This window comes from Aedes aegypti, chromosome 1, assembly GCF_002204515.2.
Source record: "Aedes aegypti strain LVP_AGWG chromosome 1, AaegL5.0 Primary Assembly, whole genome shotgun sequence".
NCBI classification, from domain to species: domain Eukaryota; kingdom Metazoa; phylum Arthropoda; class Insecta; order Diptera; family Culicidae; genus Aedes; species Aedes aegypti.
In genome coordinates this window covers 280,701,369-280,717,160 of record NC_035107.1, presented here as the reverse complement: position 1 = coordinate 280,717,160, position 15,792 = coordinate 280,701,369, and the positions used below count along the sequence as shown (strand labels likewise).

The 15,792-nt window shown below is 39.0% G+C and overlaps 2 protein-coding genes across 2 annotated transcripts in view; one reads left to right on the top strand and one right to left on the bottom strand.

Annotated features, from left to right (window-relative positions):
- Positions 1 to 15,792, bottom strand: part of LOC5564746 — a 789,319-nt gene that overhangs the window by 390,767 nt on the left and 382,760 nt on the right. The gene's annotated exons all lie outside the window — the stretch shown is intronic.
- LOC5579518 (extensin) overlaps positions 1 to 15,792 on the top strand; it is a 55,394-nt gene that overhangs the window by 37,957 nt on the left and 1,645 nt on the right. The window lies entirely within an intron of this gene.

Below are 15,792 nucleotides of genomic sequence, written 5' to 3'. Positions count from 1 at the left end.
CCAGGATATTTACGCGTCAGCTCTCGAGAGATCGAGAGCACATTCAAAACTTTACTTTTGCGCCGGAAATAGACAACCCAAGGCCCTGCCGAAGATGATTGATAAAACCGCGTTCTAGCAACAAGATCTTTAGGAGGCGTATCGCCTCCATCCGATTCGTCCATGCGGGAGAATTTTCAACCGCAACCAAATTAACAAAACAAAAAAAATATGTAAAAAAAAAAAAACAAAAAAAAATTGCAAAAAGAAAAAAAAAACTTAACTAATCAATGGGCTATTATGTACACACCTCCCCTATACGGGCAGAATAAAAAAAAACAAGAAAAAAAAAATTAACCGATCAGTGGACTATTTTGTACCCTACTCCCCTATTCGGTCGAAACAATCGAACCGGGAGAGAGACAGAAAAGAAGCGAAAACAAGCTTGACCTCAACACTGTTAATTCGGAGATGTGATAGCAATTCAATGGATATGGAATAGGTATTCAATTTATAATTATCCGTTTACGTTCGATGTACAGCAGGAGAACGTTCACGCACCGTAGGTAGCAGACCGACTTCTGCTTTGACGTTGCTCTCGGTGCGGAGGAAAAAAATCAATCACTTGGAGCTGGTTGTGATGACTTATTTTCAATGCGGTGGAACGATACTAGTTACACTAGTTCGCTTTCTTCGCAAAGCGCGATCGCCTAAGCACAAATATTGCACTAAACTAGTCGAACTTGGAAACTATTCGAAAATACTGAACCAAAAACCCACGCGGGCGGTGGGGGAAAAAGGTCAAAAAGTACTTTGCAAAAGTGCCGTGCGATGAGACCGGGAATCAGTCAACCGACTCGTTCAAGCGCTAAGCAAGGAATGATATGGAAGCTTTTGAAAGAAGGCTGGCCACACTTCTCATGAGTCATGATTAATGTCGAATAAATTTGTTTAGTTTAGGATTCTAACAACCTTACTTAGATAGAAGTTAGGTTCATACTGTGTTAACGATGTAGTCCCATTCAACTTCGTTCACAAACTGTGTTAATGACGAAGTACCATCTTCCTCTCATCTAAGTAATTCAAAATCAACTCCCATCTCAAGCAACTGTGATGATTCCGGAGCAAATTGGAACTAAAACCGATGTTACTCAACACTTGTGACAAATTTCTCGCCGAAGCAGAATTCAAATCAGCACTAATCAAACATAGCCCCGTCCCCTCCCACATCTTTCTGTGTTTGAGGTTGCAGCTCGGCAAAAACCGGTGTTCCTTGTAATCGAAATGTGCACAAACCACCCGGTAGTCTAGCGCAAATCAAATCCCGTCACATCCCGTGTATTCTCGGGGAAATCTTTCGCACAGACATCCCAACCATCAATTTCCCTTCCTCACGTGTGTATGTTCCATCCAGGTAAAACCGTGTCGAGAAGCTGTTCCCCAAACCGAAAAGGACGACGCCAACGCCGAGGAGAGCAGAAGGCAGTTGTTGAAGCGCATAAAAGTCACTTGATTTGTGCTTCGATTGTTATGCAAAATGTGCGCGATTTCTCTCTCTCTCTAGTTCGCTTCACTTGTGCGATTGCCGTCGATGCCTCCAGAGAGGGATCAGCGTCCGTGTAAATCCCTATAAATTTCATCCGATTGCAATTTTCCTCCTCGTTCTCCTCCGGAGGGCAAAAAAGGATTAAGAATGCAAATGCTGCATGGCACCTTCCTGCATGGGCGTAGCCATGGATTTCGGAAGGGAGCTGGACATCATTCCCCCAGAAATTTCGACCTGAATGCTCGGATTTTCATTCCTAAGATGAGTTGAGTTTTTTCTAAGGATTCCTGGAAGTATATCTGAAGGTTTAATTTATCAATTCACCAAAAATACATGCCAGAATACATTCGGGTATTTTTCCAAGAATTTCTCTAGTTACTCTTGTAGATACTAATCTAGAAAAACTGCTTCATAGGTCCTCCAAAGACTCCACTGAATATAGGTTTTGGGATCTACGACCGTAATAAGAGATCAGAGGTTAGTTTTCAAATACTCCCCAGGCCCCTAACCTGTGAGTGAACAGTGTATTGTATTGATTTGTGTGGCCTAGGTCCTGCAAGATCTAAATCGAATATAGGATCTACAAGCGTAACCAATTATCAATACATGCTTATTTGATATGGTATAGCCCTTATCTATATGTAGCAGAAAATGAGCATTGTCATAATTTGTACCTCTATCCTAGATCCTCCAAAGACTTCATTGAATATAGGCCTTTGAATCTACAAACGTGATCAATGGTCTATAGGTAGTTTTTTAATATGGCACAGTCTCTTAACCATTCATTTAAGACATCGGAATATTTTATTAATTTATACGGATGTTTTTGGTCCTCTAAGGACTCCATTAAATATAGGTCTTGGGATCTACGGTCATAATAAGTGATAAGAAGATAGTTTTCAAATACTCCAAAGGCTCCTAACCATTTCTGTGGGTGAACGGTGTATTGTATTAATATGTGCGGATGTTCTTGGTCCTCTAAGATCCCTATCGAATATGGGCATTAGAATATACAAGCGTAACCAATATTGTAAGGCCTCTTACTATCCATATTAGCAATCGAAGTGTTGTATTGACTTGTGTGGATGTTTTTGTATTTCCAAGGACTCCATGATATAAAGGCCTGAGTATCTACAAACGTTAGAAGTTGTACATTGATGCTACCTATTTATAGCATAAAATCTAAACTTTTAAGGCTAAGCAGTCCGTCATTCGTTTTAGGAGCCATGGTGATTTTGCAGATTACAATTTCAAAGCAGTCTTCCCAAACGAACACCGAACACGTTGGTTCAGGCGGATTCGGTACTCTCCTTGTACTCTGTTTTCGTGTGCAAACCGAAACGCTCGAAACTGAACCTAAACCCAAACATGTGTAAAGTGAACATCGGTGCAAATGCCGGTTCGAAAACCGGTCCATTTGTACCTCGATTGCAACCGCGGTTCAAATTTTGGTGCAAATCTTCGGTTGCATCCGAGGTTCAGAACGTTGACACAAACGGAGAGACAGAAAATTGTTGATATCCACGCTTATCAATTTCTACTTATCGTGTCTTATTTTTTGATATAGTAAAATCCTTGTTTTTTCATAAAGTTACCACTGAATGTTACTCAAAGTATTGATCTCAATTGATCTGCTTAAATGAAACATTTATTCAAGCCTCAAGGGTCTTGCGATTTAAACCAAGAAGTTCCATATATGATCGTAGAAATTTATCCGCGTGGATTTCAACCATTCTCTGTCTGCCCGCTTTAAACCATTATTTGAACTCAAGTTTGAACCAAACCAAGACGAAGCGGTTTGTGGTTCAACACAAGTTGCAAGGTTCAAACCAAAGTTGCACATCGGTTCGGTTCATGGGAAGACTGTTTCAAAGTGATAAAACTCAGTCATCTTAAGTAATATTGATTTAAAAAAGTATCACTACTTGCGCTTACATACAGAAAGTATGCTGATACATTTTCAGCAATATCAGTCCAAAACCAAGTGATTTTCTTTCCCGAGGTCGTCATCTAGAATTCCAAAATGGCGTCGGACATCAATTTTCGTCATCCCCTCGTCGTGCCCGTTCCGAAAATACCCATGTTGCATGAGTTTCCAACGATTTTTCCAAACCAGGGGTCGCCATCTTGGATTCCAAAATGGCGTCGGACCTCGATTTTCGTCATCCCCTCGTCGTGTCCGTTCCGAAAATACCCATGTTGCATGAGTTTTCAACGATTTTTTCAAACCAGAGGTCGCCATCTTGAATTCCAAAATGGCGTTGGATATCGATTTTCGTCATCCCCTCATCGTGCCCGTTCCAAAAATACCCATATATCATGAGTTTCCAACGATTTTTCCAAACTAGAGGTTGCCATCTTGGATTCCAAAATGATGTCGGACATCGATTTTCGTCATCCCCTCATCGTGCCCGTTCCGAAAATACCCATATTGCATCAGTTTCCATCGATTTTCCCAAACCAGAGGTCGCCATCTTGGATTCCAAAATGGCGTCGGACATCGATTTTCGTCATCCCCTCGTAGTGCCTATTCCAAAAATACCCATATTATATGGGTTTCCAACGGTTTTCCCCAACCAGAGGTCAATAATTTCCCACATTATTGTATAAATTCAATATACGCACTGCGTAAAAAATGTGACTTAAATTGAGTTACTTCGTAAAAAAGTGACTTAAATTGAGGTAGCGTAAAAAAAGACTTCGTAAATTGAGGTTTTAGTGTATTGTTAACATAAATAAAAATAAGTCATTGCAGATTTACTTATGGTATGTATCTATACTTTCGGATAGGCAACAAAAAAACATGATTTTCTCACGTTATATACACTTAAATATAAGGACTTGGATTTGACCTTTTCATACATCGACCACAACAAAAATCGGATTTTTAGTTTCTATTCGAATTTCCTATACTTAGGCTTATAATATCCTTTAAAATAAGTGTTAGTCTGACCATTTATCGTATAGGCAATGATAATTAGTTTTCCGATTTTTAGTGTACGTACTTGATGGCCTACCACAAATTTTGTATATTGTTATAGTCGCTCAGGTATAAGTCAAAAAATGAAATGATTTCAAAATCATAATTCGGCAGGTTCTGACCCCAACGGAATACACAATAACTCCGGAACCATAAGATGAACCGGTCCCATTACCCTTGCAAATTGGGACTAATCTGGATCATATGCCGTTGATTTTGTAAAAAACCAAAACGGTTGGAAAATGAATTTCTAACAGCTGATTGTAGATTTGAAAATCCTCAAAAACAGATACTGGGTATGCAAAGGTTAAAATAATTCTACATGATTCATTCTAGCAGTTCCTTTTAGGGATTAATTCTACAGTTTATTTAGGAATTCCTTCGATTTTGTTAACTTTGATTGCAAATTATCTTAAGACTCGAATAAAAATTGATAAATTATTTTCTTTATGGGATTGCAGTCAGGTATTCCTCTACTGCTTATTCAAATCTCTCTGGAAAAATTTTGCAGAGTTAATGTAGAAGAATGCTTGAAATTTTTTTAAGAAATTTGTGAAGTTATCACAAGCTAATAAGGAGAGCATTTAGGAAAAAAATTCTAAAGAAATTAGAGGAAGCAATATATTGAGGAATCTCTGTAAGGTATTCAAATGGATCTTTTTAGAGTACTAAAGAAATCGGATTGAAGCCTCAAAGGTTTATACCAAGAATCTGCCAAGTTTTGTTGAAAAAAATCACCCAGGAATTAAAAATTATGCATTGCTCTACATATTCCCTTTCTCCTCCGAATTACAATCCGAATTCTACTTTAGGAATTATACTTTGGTTAAGGATCATTTAAATATTTACTAATTCCTGATCAAATTCGTGTAGTTTTTTTTTCTCGGTTTCTTTAGTAATTCCTCAACATATTCCTTACTTTTTCCTCGTAACTGTCTCAATTCTCATAACTGTCTCATTCTGCTAGAATACTTCCAGAAAATCCATCAAGGATTCCCCTTAAAACTTATTTAGTTAATAGTCTCTTGAAATTTATGATGGAATTCAACCTGAGAATAATGAAAGTAAAATATCTGAGATATATCCTGGCCTGATAATACTCAACATCATTAGAGTTTGCTGAAATACTCTAAAGCAGCGTGCTGACTGCCTCTTTGCGAGAGAGCAAAAAAATACTAAGCAGATAGGCAACGAAAAATAAGCAAGGAAGATGGAGCGCAAAACACAACAGAGCTAAATTCCATAAAAAAGAGTGCCATCGCAACTCTGCGAAGGCTAGTTTGTTCGAGTGAGGCACTCGAGAGTTCTTTTAAAGTGTTAGTAAAGGTTAACATAGCAACAAGAGAGAAAGAGTGCCTCGCCTTTTTTGCACTCTCACTCGAATCGTTTGCAGGATCTGTGTTGAGTACAATTTTCACTCCTCAGAAAAATGTCAAAATCGCTACATATTTGCATCGCATAGGAGTTTCTGTCAAGCCCGAATATATCTGAGAATTCTTTCTAGAACACTTCTATGGATTTTTCTAGAAATTTCACGAATTTTCCTTCTTGAAATTTCGGAGTTCTTGCAGAACTAATGCTTAACTTGCAGACCATTATTAGCAACTAAGGGGGGTCCGTAGCTTTGAGGTTACGCTTTCGCTTCATAAGCGGAAGGTCATGGATTCAATTCCCAGCCCCTCCAAAAAATAACCCGTTCAGCCACCAGAAGACGCCGCACGGAGGACCGTGCATAGGGGAGCACATCCATCCTCCGTCAGTATCAGATGGTAACTGAGACAAATTGACCCACTTCGCAGGCAGCTAGCCTCAAACGACTCAGGAACACGGCAAAACGGTGGCAATGGACTACTATGGCTTATGGAAATCGATTGGACCAACAGCAGAGCACTCTCCTACCTGCTCGGTGTGAGATCAAAAGAGCAGAAGAGAGTGAAAGCAGATGTAAATATAGATTAGTTAAAAATAGAACTGTATCGGTAAGGAAGATACAGATAAAACTGATTCCGGCACAGTAGTGGCCACGAGCACGGAGTGCCTTAATAATAAAAAAAAAATATTACCAACTCTATCATAACCTGCCAAGGTTATCAAAATTGTCCACAAAACTCCACAACCAGGAATTTTACTTAATACATCTCCAAGCATTGCTCTCTAGGCAGTGATTCCCTATGAATGTACTGCAGGTGTTTTTCCAGTTATTTGCCTTGAGCAGCTTCAGGAATGTTTCCTTGTTATTTCGTTAGGAATGAGTGATGTGTTAATTTCCATCTTATTGAGCTTTGATCATAAGAGTCAGCAATTTTCCTAGTTTTGCACAGATTGGTGCTGATACAAACCGATGCCTTATTATTCTTTGCAAGACTGATTTTGCAAAGAAATTACCACTTTCCAATGTCTATATCCGTCATATCCATTTCTTATTTTGGTTGCAATCAGTTTTAATTCGTCCCACAACAGTTTACTGTGAAATTGACAGTGGTTAGTATACAACACTTCAACGTTATAATGAAATGTTTTACAAGACTATTAAGATATTAGGGCATCTCCCTCGATTCCTACGGCATGATGAAAATTGTGATTTTTTTTTCCTAAAATGTATTGGACCCATCAGAATACAGCCCAAACATATTAGCACAATTTCTTTGACCGAAAAAACGCATGGTGGATCACAGTGCAGCGTAAACAGTCTTTCACACTAAAATCAAAGAAACCGTTTTCTATGCCGAACATCACGCACACATTGCAGAGATGTATTTTGAATGCTTATGTTCTGTGAGCGTTCACAAATGTTCCTTTGATTGCTCTTGTGTTCGTGTTCAGTTTCTAAACAAACACAAGGATCACTAGACTGATCGCGAATTAGTATTCACCAACTTTTTTGACAAGCTCACATTAACGTACTTTGGCCTTACAGTTCCACGATTAAACTACACAATTTACAGGTTTTTGAACTCTGATTTTAGTATAGCGTGGATCTGTTGATTGGGCCATGGCTGCGCTCGAACAAAGGAATTGCATACGCTAATGGCGCCAACTGAAATTTGGGATGAATGTTCAAGAATCACACATATTGATAGAAAACCACTTTGGAACATGGAAATATTGAAACATACCCTGTATTTTTGCTCTTGGCAGAACGCGTAATACCGCAAGATAGTTAAACGATTAGATCTAACGTGGATAAATCGCAGGTGTTTGCTACCTATATTCAAAAACTTGTTGAGCTGCTGTCGATAACAGAGTCGATCAATATTCTATTAGTTAATGTGCATCATTTGTTGCACAAAAAATTGTAATAAAAGGAAACTTTTCAAAATACAATACATGTTTATTTAGGAATAAGTTAGAATTATCTGAAGACCCATGGTATGTTTTTCACTTTGAAGGGATGCATAAATGATCAAGCGGATAATGTTGCCAATGAAAACATCAGAACATGGGTCTGGAATTGATATCAGTCTGTCTGTCGTATCATTGATTTTCGAGTGTTATTAGTACGACCTGAAAAAAGAAATTGTAATAATAAATAGCTATACACTTTTCAATTACAGCATTACACTTCAATGAATTGTAATGATTCTGCCGTATCGAGGAGAATAACGAAAGACGGCGACGATTACCACGCGATGATCAGAGTCCTGTGATCAAACAACCAATTTGTTTGAACTTGAACACGGCTCTCGTGAGCACAAGTTTTAAACAGAACATGAACAGAACGCGTTCAAATGCATCTCTGACATATTGATGCGCACAAGTTTTTTTTTTCTCGGTTTGGACGAATGAAAAACTTTGTTTACGTTCTCAGTTATATGCGGAATTTCTTGGAAGTTCGTGAATTAAAGAAGTTTTACGGCCTATGATTGGAATGAAATCTTTCAGTAAAGATGTACGAAGGTTTTTCATAGAGTAAATAAGTCACAGGGTGAGGGCGGAAAGAAATTTGAATCGTCATGTGACGTGGCTCAGTTGATCGCCAATTAGATTTCGCTCGGTACGCCTTCGTCCATGCAATTTCGGTTAGAAAGCACAAAGTGAATAACTAAACTGAAGTTATTAATCGAAATACTTTTTGCTGTACAAGTGGACGTAAGTATTTTACAAAATAACAGTTGGAAAATTCAAGTTAGTTGAACATTTTAAGTTTGATATGACGAATACTAGCACTTGCGACAAAGTAGATCTAAACCCTATAAGATAAAATAAGTCATCAGTGGTTGACCTCTAAGAAAATTGAGAGTACTTATCTTATCGCTCTCCTTATCAATCACTACATCTATTGTTATAGCTTTGATTGTATCAAGGGGATTACAGTGCATGATAAAACGCATCTTAAAAGCTCCAAGGGACACTATTGCTACAGGATGTGCGAGAATTGTTTATCATGCCAGTAAAGTAAAACAGAGTAGATTTAAATAAGAGTGGCGTCAATGTCAAAATTTGAGCTGCGTCGATCTGTCATTTCCATACAAATCTGCGTTCCAATTGAGCAGGAGACCTGTCAAAATTGGAACGTGACGCACAGTGGTCCAGCTTTTAAAAATCATGGCAAAAATTGCGCATTCTCAATATTTCACTATTTTTACCTATCAAAAGTGATTTGGAACATGATTTAGGGTTGAAGACTCTATTTTGGACATCTTCACACTTTTTGGTTGTCATAGAGCAAAATTCCAACATAAAAGCTATTTTTCATATGTTTTTTTGGCTCTCAACTTATTCAAACAACTATCGTTTAGGCAAGAAAAATCTTCTTCAATCGATTCCATAGTCTTAAACGCGCGTTTGAGCAAGATATCTCCACGGGGAGTGGCGGGGAGCTATTTGTACGGTATATTGAAGCTCTTCTATAAATATTTGAGTTACATACAACAATAAGTATTAACATAATAAGGTTAACGACACTTGAATATACATTCGCATTCGAAGATGTTTAATCCATATGAGAATGAGTTATCGACCAGAAAAAAATATGCTAAAACCCAAATTTGTACGGGTTTTGGTGAAAATTGATTAGTTGAATTTTGAAGCAAAAATCTAGGTTTTTGGACATGTGCACCTATTTTACGTCCGAGCATGTAGAAAAACATTTTTATTTTTAAATTCTCGTACGTTTTCTTAACCATCTGTTATATTAGATCAGTGGTCCTCAGCCTAACTGCTTGTACGGGCCACTTCAATGGTTTCAAAGCATGACACGGGCCGCAAGTTATGTGAGGATCAGGGTAGACAATCTTCGCCGTGAATTGGAAAAAGTCAGCAACGAAACTAACGAAAGAATAGTCAACCGTTGTATAACTATTTGCTGTAGTGATCCGTAACATAGGCTTTGCGTCATGACGAACAAATAAGCTTCTTTTGCAATGGTAGAATCTTCGTTCGGGATCTCTGAGCTAACCAAAATATCAATCGTGTCGGCCACAGATTACGGGCTTTGAAAAAAATAAAATAAATAAATAAATAAAGCACAAACAAAGAGAGAAATGAGGAGAGAACAATGTGGAAAGCGGGTTCAATAGCCAATACAAGCAATTCTGCGATGGTATTCGTCGTTTGATGCTTAACAAGCAAATATACAACATACAACCCCTTTTTTAAGAAATAATATTAAAAGAAACAAACTACGTTAACTATTTTGGATTGAAGTAAGTCATGGAATCTTTCGTCGATGACGAAACACAGAGTCGGTGTCACCGACCTGCCTGAGTTGAACACACTTATTCTTGTTTACCGTGGATACAACTTTCGGTTGAATCCTATTCGTTAGACTCCATGGTCCACTTTATTTTGCTGGCGTAAACGTAAATGCTAAACGGTTTTCGATCGAAGATAATTCGAACGTAAACAAAAATAGGAGTAACTATTCTGGATGACGATTTTTTTTATTTCGTCACGATTATCAGCCTTCGTGAGGATTCATTTTAACGACTTTTTATTTTACTACAAAGATCTCTTTTTGAAGATAAGATTTATGGAATGTAAAGAAACGTTGATGACATGAAATATCTAGATTTACATGTACATTTAAATTTGTAAATCTTTGAAATATTTTCAACCAAGTAAAAATTCAAAATACATTTGTGAAAAAATTCTGAGGTATCCGGTCTTTCTTTGAAGACTTGAACACATTCTATGACCATGAACGCTGAACGTTACTGAGGAGTGAAGACATTTTTGAAAGCATGAGGAAATTTTGAAGCCACTAGTCTGCCGGTACATTTTTTTTTTGGACTCGAAATAACTGTAAGATTTAGGGAACCTTGGGATGACAAGCTGTTTCTGAAGAATTAAACACAGTTTATACCTCATTATTTCTTGTTAGGCATTCAGTTGTTGGTCATGTAGAGAAGCAGGCAAAAAGCCCGTAATTTTTGTAATCATTTGCAAGAACTTAAGAATTTAACCGTTGTCATCAATAATTCACTGCTTGCGGGCCACTTCACATTGCCATTCAAAATTTGTTCGCGGGCCGCACAAAACGCTCTCGAGGGCCGCATGCGGCCCGCGGGCCGCAGTTTGGTGACCACTGTATTAGATGAATATTCGACTTTGTTTTTCAACTAAAAACTAAAGTTGGGAAATGGGGTTTTTGCCAACTATTTGAAAATCTGGGCCAATGTGTGACGTCACTCTTGTTTATAGGCACTCTAAGGTAAAACACCTACGCGCAATGGCAAATGAGCGACAAACATGAGCAATAATTAGCTCTCTCTTTGGGGCTCTCTTTCGTAGCTGCTATTTATGAAGCTTGTTAGAGCTTGCAAATCGTTGCCGATCATGGACTGGTATAGATGCGATGTTTTTCTTCGCTTGCTTTGATCGTACTTCAAAAACAATTGGGAACGAATCCTGAAATGCCTGTCAAAGATTTTTTTATTTTTTTTTAAATTATGTTCAAATGAATTACAATAAGAGATCCAAAGGAATTCAGTGTTTTGGTTTTGAAGGAATTTTAAAGAAAGTCATGGATATATTGCTATATGAATTTCTGTAAGAATCGTAGAGTAGTTGTTGTCGTTAATTGTGAAAGCGTCCTAGAAAGTGTGATTGGAACATATTCTAAAGGAAATAAAAATAAAGATTTTCTATAGTTCTTCTCATACATATTTCTGAAAGAATTTGTGGAGAAAATTTTGTAAACTATTCAGAACGGAATAATCCTAAATAGAATTCATGGAAAACGTATTGTTAAGTCTCTCAAAAATTGCTGACAGTTATACCTAAAGAAAACACTTAATGATGCTTCAAGAACAATTTATGATATAAAATATTGACTCATACTAACATTTTGATAGTATCGCAGAAAGGGATTCGAGAGGTAACATTTGTAGGCATCTGTTGTGAAATTCGATGCATCATTAGTTGAACTCCTGGAAAAAACACTTGGTAGAATCCAAGAAACATTACTTGATAAATCTACAAAGTAGTTAACAAGACCAAGTCGGTATTTTTGGCCACTGGGATCTCAACCAATTGAATGTTCAGACTTTTTTGAATCTTGAGTTTTACAAGTCGTTGAATGGACCTGATCCTCAACCAATAAACTGAACAAAATCATGTTTTAGACTCTATTTTGCACATTGTATGTGAAAATGAGGGTGATTTCTCTTCGTATATTGACCGTTTTTAAGTGTAATTCAGATGGTCTTGGTGGTCTAATGTCAGCTAATTAAAGCAAGCTTTTCTGCCCGGCACCTTCTCGCATAGGCTGGCGTAGATGCAGGGTATATCCGATCTACTGTGAGTCAGTTTTGAAGACTGGACTCGGGAAAAATGAGACACACAAAAATGATCACCAAAAATGCATTTTAAATCGAATATTTCTCAAATTTTCAGGGATTAAATCACTATGTATTAACTAGGTTTTGGTATAATTTATTTATGGAATATACTTTCTCAAGCTGGATGCTCATACATTTCTATAAACACTGCTCATGAGATCTTGAGTGAGACTTTGATCACCTTTCTTATACAATTTCTCCCAGTTTTTTTTTTCAAAGCTTCATTGGTTCTGAATAATTTTCCGCTTTTTTGCAACTTCTTCTTTATTATCGCCCAAAGTTTTTCGATCGGGCGAAGTTCTGCTTCTTCGGGACCACATTAACGCCCTTGGCGTAATGGCACGAAGCGAGAACCAGCCAGAACAGCGCGGAACCACGGTGGGAGCGGAGGAAGGGCAGCAAGCGCTTCTGCAAGCATTCCTCTCGATAAATCTGCCCGGTTATGGAGTCGGTTGTAACGAACAGCTTGTTGTACTGTCCGCACTCGCAGATCGCCCTCCGTAACAGGTACTTCTTCGCGAATTTGTCCATCTTTCTCTTCCGGAACCACCACGTACCGACAAAAAACTCGAGGCCGGAGATTTGTTAAGTGTCCGCCTTGATGTATGTTTCGTCGTCCATGACGAGACAGCCTGGCTTGCCCAACCGCTCACGATGCAGCTTCCGCGCACGCAATTTGGTCACCGTGTTTTGCTTGTCAGTCCGGTTTGGCGCGTTCCTGACCTTAAAAACACGTTGCCTAGCCCGCTTCATGGTCTGCTGGACGAACCACTTCGATGAATTGGCCTTTCTGGCACGTCTGGGTGGAAAGGTTCGGGCTATTCTTAAAGTACTGCTTTGTCTTCCGCGCCTTCTCTGGGTATTTCGTTTTCGGTTTTCAACCGATTCCAGCGCGCCGCTCGATGGTCTCCGTCTCCAGAAACATCTTCACGCGGGACACGGTGGAATGCTGGATTAGCCTCTTGCCGATCCATTTGTGTGACTGATCAGGATTATCGATCACCGCGCCCAAGATTTGCTGGTGTAGCTCTTGTTGTTTCGAATGTATCTTGAAAACTACTTGACAGATCGCAATTCTGCACACATAAACATATCACTCTAAACTAGTATTACCCAAAATTTCATTAATTTTACCCCCACAATAAAATGTTACACCCAAAACAAAGTGTCACTTTTTTCCGAGTCCAAATGCAACACCAATTTCTCTCCCATCTCCTCATTGGTCAGCCTTCTGACGTGGCAGGCGCCATTGTTGCCTGAAAATAGAAGATCATCAGCACTCATACACTGAGGATGTCTGTTAGTCCCAAGCAGTCATCTGGTTAGTTCCTAGTGCAAGTGAAACTTGTTCGGCGATACTGGCGTTGCAACCAAGAGCTGCCAATCAACCTCAAACTCATGATCGTTTTTGAGTGAACTTTTAGAATTACTCTCCCCATCCATGAAAATCCTGACCACGCCCATGCCTACCATGCCAGCTACTACTATGGTCGGTCGCAATTTATGGCTCTTTGGAACAGATCCGTTCTTCCGCCGCATCAGTCGATGGTAATTTTGGACCCCCAAGCAAGGGGACACGAGGTGAGGATCGATCGTTGGGGAGCCGAAGTGCTCGGCGTTGATTAAATGCACAAAGAACACGATTTGGCAGAGGAAATTAATCAGCGAGCGGAACACAGTTGCTGACGGGCTCGGTCTTGGTAGTAAAAAACTGAGGGGAATCGTAATCTTCGACAATCAAATGAGAAAGGGCAGGTTTTTGGGTGGAGAATCTGCAATTTAAGATAGAATTGGTTCTAGTTTGAGACTATGTCAATCAAATCTTTATAAAAAGGAATTCCATGGATTCAAAACTGCTTCGACAATTGATTCGCACGCTATTGTAACCAAGCATGACGTAGAAATTTGTAGACCTGTCTCATTTTTTGCTTCAACGGCTTCAAAATGCTTGTCGGATTTCGTTCCTTAACGCCTATCTCACAACGACCCACAGTCCATCAAATTTTCTCGCCCCATTAAGCGCCAACCGCCGCAGAGAAAAAGAAATGTATTTCGACCGCAGCACGCAGAGCAAGCGAAACGCGAAACATTCCAGCCGGTATTGAATTATCCGGCCTAAGGGATGTCCGGTGGTTCTGGGAGCACAAAAAATAGATGTTCCCAAGAAAGGGAATTAGATTTAACCGCTGACCCCACTTTCTTCGGTGCTCTGACACGGGTCGATCGTCAGCGGTTAGAATTCCGACACGTGTGGGCTTTTCGGTGTGATTACTTGTTGCTTCTATATGATTCTACCGCAAAACTTATGACAAAGTTTTAGGCTTTGAAAATAACATAAGCTCAATGTTGCTTGTGTTATCTTGAGCTTATTCCACTGTGATACTACCAGAATCCTATTAGAATTTTCTATAGATCTTAATGATTTTAGTGGAATTTCAAAACAAAAAAAATCTCCCAAAGCTACAAACGGTTTCATCAAAACGAAAACTCAAATTCATCTCATCCCACTAGAACGCACTTTTTGCGGGTTACTAATAAAATGTCCATTTGTCGTATTGACCTGGATCTGAAACCACTCCCACTTCCTTTCCAACCTGTCCATCTTTCCTTCGTCCTTCGTCATTATAATTGATAGTGTTATTCGTAGCGGAAACTCCCTTGTCGTAACTCATATCCCTTCCCGAACATCAGTAATAGTCATCGACAAACAAAGAGAACCATTTCGATCGAGAAAAAAAAAAACAGCCCGAAACCTTGCCCGAAATTGTTTTCCCATCACCATCCGGGAGGGAGCCCATTAAGGCCCGAAACTGGACTACCTTTGTTCCTCAACTTTTTTTTTGCTCTCTGTCCATTTCACAATGTTCAGATCGAAATTATGTTTGGTCAAAACGAGTTGTAAAATCCTTATCGAAGAAACATCCGATTGGTGTTTTTATTGTTTCAGAAGCGATTTCTATAAAATACGTGTTAAACTGATTTTTTTTTTCAAAGCAAATCAGGAAATTTTTGCAATTTTCCCAACGTTCCAAGTGAGTTATTTTGGTTTTGGCCACTTTTGCATGAAGCACGATCGTTGTGTATTTGTATAAAGTTACATACCTGGCACCCCGAAAAAAAAAATGAAAATATGACGCTGAAAAACAAGGCAGATATTCACACACAAACAGAAAAAGCATTGAAACAACGACTCCGGAAAAAATAAACCTTTCCGGTTCGGTTGAAGTCCAGGACCGGATGAAAGCCACACGGAACACGTGTCCCGTGTTACGACGAGATGAGAACAAAAAGTTAAAACAGTCCAGAATGAACAGAAAAAAATGACGACGACCGCTTGGATAGCAAACAGAGGTGCGAAATTCCAGATCCGGTTCGGTGGCAGGTAGCCGATAGAAAGTAACCGCCATCCACCGTCAGATGGATTGGGGAATTTTTTGGCTTGATTTGGTACTATGGGAAAGAGAGGTTATGATCGATTGTGAGGTAGAGCCACGCGAGGGACATTA